Here is a 6106-nt window from a genome sequence, read left to right as displayed (position 1 = left end):
GGTCTGAATACTTATGTAATTTTGATATACATTTGTTCACAGAATTGTACCAATACACACCTATTCACTCGCTTAACTTTGCCTTTACAGTGAGCTAAATGCTTGCACTACAGTCTAGCCTTCTTTGAAATAGCTAGTATGAGTGATTAAGTGACAATTAAACTGTCCATCAGCGTTGTCATTTGGGAGTGTAAAATTTTGTGTGGAATAATTATTTGAAAAGTTGTGAGGAGGAGGTTGAAGAATGTAGTTTTTGCGTATACAGTATCTGTTTACTTCCTGTCATTTCGTGGTTGATCCATTGGGCATTGGAGGTGGTTTTTTCTGACGTGACAGTGGAATTTGTCATTTGAGTAATTGGTACAAAAGCAGGGATGCATTTTTCTATGCATTTACTTAATAAGGGTATACTCAATGACATGCAATACCTAAATTATGTATATTTTCTTTGGAAGTTGCATCCCTCTCAGTTATGTTTGTACAGTATATGCTATGGGGAATTCCTGTAGCAATGTATTAGTCACCAAGAAACTCTCTTGCTGTTGAAAGACTTTTGAAAATTGTGTCTGTAGAGGAAACTTCCATTGGAATCTACACTATTCACATTCAAAATGTGCCTTGAAATGTATATATGGTAAGTTTATTTCTAAAACACTATATCCACCAATTTTTCAAATGTAAAATTTTTTTCATTAAAAAATGATTGCTTATTGGTACCTATTTGTGTGTAAAAATATTTCTATTCTTTGATTTTTGTATTCATTGATTTTACATGTGTATACATTTTTGGTTGTTGAAAAAAGCAATATTTATCCATTGCTTAACTGGAATGGAATGCTCATATCCTGTTTATTTGACAGTGATATGTAGTTGTCTCACCTCAAGGAGTCTTAAGATGAATGCCATACTATAAGTCACTCTGGAAATGAGCATCTGCTAAATCAGGGGTTCACAAAATTTTTCACTTGGGGCCCCCCTTCCAGCATTGGGGAACACTTGCCACATCAATTTCTATGGGCACAAGCACTGTTCATGATGACATACTTTTCACACCCTTCTTGTTGGTGGAGAGAATTTTTCAGGTATAAAGCTTATTTTACTGCAATTTTACACATTTTGTCATGTCTAATATATAGTTTTAATATTTGATTGACAAGAAAATTACAACAATATCTATGGGCTAAAAAACGGAAGAAAAAAACAAGTTAGCTGACATGGGCTAGTTGATCTGGAGTTATAAATAGCTCTCTAAAGTAGGCAATGACTAACATGACAAGAGGAACTGACCCAATTCGAAATTTCACCTACTAAACTCAGCAAAAAAAGAAACGTCCTCTCAATGTCAACTGCGTTTATTTTCAGCAAAGTTAACATATATCATAACAAGATTCAACAACTGAGACATAAACTGAACAAGTTCCACAGACATGTGACTAACAGAAATTGAATAATGTGTCCCTGAACAAAGGGGGTTTCCAAATCAAAAGTAACATTCAGTATCTGGTGTGGCCATCAGCTGCATTAAGTACTGCCTCCTCATGGACTGCACCATGGTGCTTGCCTACGGAGCTGTGAGGGGAACGGCACCTCCGTACCTTCAGGCTCTGATCAGGCCCTACACCCAAACAAGGGCACTGCGTTCATCCACCTCTGGCCTGCTCGCCTCCCTACCTCTGAGGAAGCACAGTTCCCGCTCAGCCCAGTCAAAACTGTTCGCTGCTCTGGCACCCCAATGGTGGAACAAGCTCCCTCACGACGCCAGGACAGCGGAGTCAATCACCACCTTCCGGAGACACCTGAAACCCCACCTCTTTAAGGAATACCTAGGATAGGATAAAGTAATCCTTCTAACCCCCCCTTAAAAGATTTAGATGCACTATTGTAAAGTGGTTGTTCCACTGGATATTATAAGGTGAATGCACCAATTTGTAAGTCGCTCTGGATAAGAGCGTCTGCTAAATGACTTAAATGTAAATGTAATATTTGCCAGTTCTTGCTGTGAGATGTTACCCCACCCTTTCACCAAGGCACCGGCAAGACATTTCTGGGGGGAATGGCCCTAGCCCTCACCCTCTGATCCAACAGGTCCCAGACATGCTCAAAGGGATTGAGATCCGGACTCTTCGCTGGCCATGGCAGAACACTGACATTCCTGTCTTGCAGGAAATCACGCACAGAATGAGCAGTATGGATGGTGGCATTGTTATGCTGGAGGGTCATGTCAGGATGAGCCTGCAGGAAGGGCACCACATGAGGGAGGAGGATGTTTTCCCTGTAACGCACAGCGTTGAGATTGCCTGCAATGACAACAAGCTCAGTCCAATGATGCTGTGACACACCGCCCCAGACCATGACGGACCCTCCACCTCCAAATCGATTCCGCTCCAGAGTACAGGCCTCAGTGTAACACTCATTCCTTCGACGATAAACGCGAATCCGACCATCACCCCTGGTGAGACAAAACCGCGACTCGTCAGTGAAGAGCACTTTTGAGTTTGTGCCCATAGGCAACGTTGTTGCCGGTGATGTCTGGTGAGGACATGCCTTACAACAGGCCTCCAAGCCTTCAGTCCAGCCTCTCTCAGCCTATTGCGGACAGTCTGAGCACTGATGGAGGGATTGTGCATTCCTGGTGTAACTCGGGCTATTGCTGTTGCCATCCTGTACCTGACCCGCAGGTGTGATGTTTGGATGTACCGATTCTGTGCAGGTGATGCTACACTTGGTCTGCCACTGTGTGGAAGACCTGCTGTCCGTCTTGTCTCCCTGTAGCGCTGTCTTAGGCATCTCACAGTACGGACATCACAATTTATTGCCCTGGCCACATCTGCAGTCCTCATGCCTCCTTGCAACATGTCTAAGGTACGTTTACGCAGATGAGCAGGGACCCTGGGCGTCTTTCTTTGTGTTTTTCAGAGTCAGTAGAAAGGCCTCTTTCGTGTCCTAAGTTTTCATAATTTTGACCTTAATTGCCTACCCTCTGTAAGCTGTTAGTCTCTTAACGACCGTTCCACGGGTGCATGTTCATTAATTGTTTATGGTTCATTGAACTATGTGAAGTTATTTGGATTTTTCCAAATTATCTTTGAAAGACAGGGTCCTGTGAAAGGGCCGTTTCTTTTTTTGCTGAGTTTATTACAACTTTCCAGAGTAAGTTTAAAGCCGGACTGAGCACACCAAGCTCATTCCATGGAAGGCCTAGTGTCTGCAGGTTTTTGTTTTTTCCTTTCAATTAAGACCTAGACAACCAGGTGAGGGGAGTTCTTCACTAATAAGTGACCTTAATTCATAATTGAAGTACAAGAGAGGACCGAAAACCGACAGACTCTGCCATCTGTGAAATGAGTTAGACACGTGGTCTAAAGGTCTCTGGCAGCTGATCTGATCGCCACACAATACATTTCTGAGTTTGAATGAAGGGGGTCATAAGTGTTGGCATCCACGTATGAAACCAGGGATTTTCTTTATTTTTACTATTTTCTACTTTGTAGAATAATAGTGAAGGCATCAAAACTATGAAATAACACATGGAATCATGTAGTAACCAAATCAAAATATTTTTTGCGATTCTTCAAAGTAGCCACCCTTTGCCTTGATGACAGCTTTGCACACTCTTAATTTTTTTTCTCGACTGGTACCAGTGGCCCTTCAGACAAGTATTGTAAGGCCTGTGTTTGTGAGAGTCTCATCTTTACATTGAGGGGTCATATTAATATGTAGCCCAAAATGTTCAGGCACTACAGACAGAAGTTGGCAGATCGGCTTCAACGACTTCATATGAGTCCCAAGATGCTTGTGGGGTCATAGAGCAAAACGGAGAAGACCATCATGTTCGTGAGAGTCTCATCTTTCCATAGAGAGGTTTCTAGGCCAAACCGTTCAGAACCTAACAGATGATGTTGTGAGAAGACCAATTTTCGGGATGTCTCATGATCTGACAAACACCGCACTAGCTCTGTCACCTTTCACCGCAGATGTAAAAGTGTTACGTAGGCAGATGCGGTGGATTGAGACGCATACAAAAACAGATTATTTTTTTGCTAATTAGATTTCCGCGGGGGCGTGGACATCGACCTTAGTTAATGGAAGCTTCTCTAATGTTAAACCTTCCAAGTGTGGTGTATCACAGGGCAGCTCTTTTGGCCCTCTACTCTTTTCTATTTTTACCAATTACCTGCCATTGGCATTAAAAAAAGACTGTGTGTCAATGTATGCTGTTTATTCAACCCAGCAACCACAGCTAGTGAAGTCACTGCAACCAGTTTTAGAATGAGTGACTAGTAATAAACTAGTCCTGAACATCTCAAAACCAAAGAGCATTGTATTTGGTATAATAATTTCCTAAGTTCTAGACCTCAGCTTTATCTGGTAATGAATGGTTTGGCGGTTGAGCAAGAGGAGACTAAATTACTTGGTGTTACCTTATATTGTAAACTCTCACGGTCAAAACATATTGATTCAATTGTTGTGAAGCTCTAGTTTTAGCTTATCTTGATTATTGTTCAGTCATATGGTCAAGTGCTGCAAATAAGGACCTAGATAAGCTGCAGCTGGCCCAGAACAGAGCGTCATGTTTTGCTCTTTATTGTAATCAGATGGCTAATTTCAATACTATGCATGCCAGTGTCTTTTGGCTAAGAGTTGAGGAAAGCCTGACTGAATCACTTCTTGTTTTTATAACACACTTTAATGTGTTGGAAATGTTTAATTGTTTGCATAGTCAACTAACACACATCACTCACACACACTCACTTACCCCAAACCAGAAATGCCACCAGGGGTCTTTTTACAGTTCCCAGGTCCAGGGCAAATTCAAGGAAACAAACAGTATTATACATAGCCATGATTGCACGGAACTCCCTTCAAGTGAACAGCAAACTTGGTTTCAGGTTTTGTGACCTATTTGTTGTGTGTACTGTATGTACTGACCTTAATATGTAACTGATAGATGCGCACAACCACACAACATGTTCATGTTTTAAATCTGTGTACATTGTAGTCTTTTGTCTGTAGTCTTTTTCGTTATATGTCGGACCCCAGTAAGACATTGGCGTCGGCTAATGGGGATCCTAATAAAATCTCAAATCTGAGGCATGTTGAAGTCGGAAGTTTACATACACTTAGGTTGGCGTCATTAAAACTCGTTTTCAACTACTCCACACATTTCTTGTTAACAAACTGTAGTTTTGGCAAGTCAGTTAGGACATCTACTTTGTGCATGACACAAGTCATTTTTCCAACAATTGTTTACAGACAGATTATTTCACTTATAATTCAGTGGGTCAGAAATGTACATACACTAAGTTGACTGTGCCTTTAAACAGCTTGGAAAATTCCTGAAAATAATGTCATGGCTTTAGAAGCTTCTGATAGGCTAATTGACATTATTTGAGTCAATTGGAGGTGTACTTGTGGATGTATTTCAAGGCCTACCTTCAAACTTAGTGCATCGTTGCTTGACAACATTGGAAGGTCTAAAGAAATCAGCCAAACATTGTAGACCTCCACAAGTCTGGTTCATCCTTGGGAGCAATTTCCAAATGCCTGAAGGTACCACATTCATCTGTACAAACAATAGTACGCAAGTATAAACACCATGGGACCAAGCAGCCATCATACCGCTCAGGAAGGAGACACATTCTGTCTCCTAGAGATGAACGTACTTTGGTGTGAAAAGTGCAAATCAATCCCAGAACAACAGCAAAGGACCTCGTGAAGATGCTGGACGAAACAGGTACAAAAGTATCTATATCCACAGTAAAACGAGTCCTATATTGACATAACCTGAAAGGTTGCTCAGCAAGGAAGAATCCCAGACAACGGTTTGCAACTGCACATGGGACAAATAACGTACTTTTTGGATGAATGTCCTCTGGTCTTATGAAACAAAAATAGAACTGTTTGGCCATAATGACCATCGCTATGTTTGGAGGATTAAGGGGGAGGCTTGCAAGCCGAAGAACACCATCCCAATCGTGAAGCACGGGGGTGGCAGCATCATGTTGTGGGGGTGCTTTGCTGCAGGAGGGACTGGTGCACTTCTTAAAATAGAAGGCTTCATGAGGGAGGAAAATCATGTGGATATATCGAAGCAACATCTCAAGAC

Source organism: Salmo salar, chromosome ssa20, assembly GCF_905237065.1.
Source record: "Salmo salar chromosome ssa20, Ssal_v3.1, whole genome shotgun sequence".
Taxonomy (NCBI): Eukaryota; Metazoa; Chordata; class Actinopteri; order Salmoniformes; family Salmonidae; genus Salmo; species Salmo salar.
The sequence above is the reverse complement of the archived record's forward strand: the minus strand, read 5'-3'. Positions refer to the sequence as shown.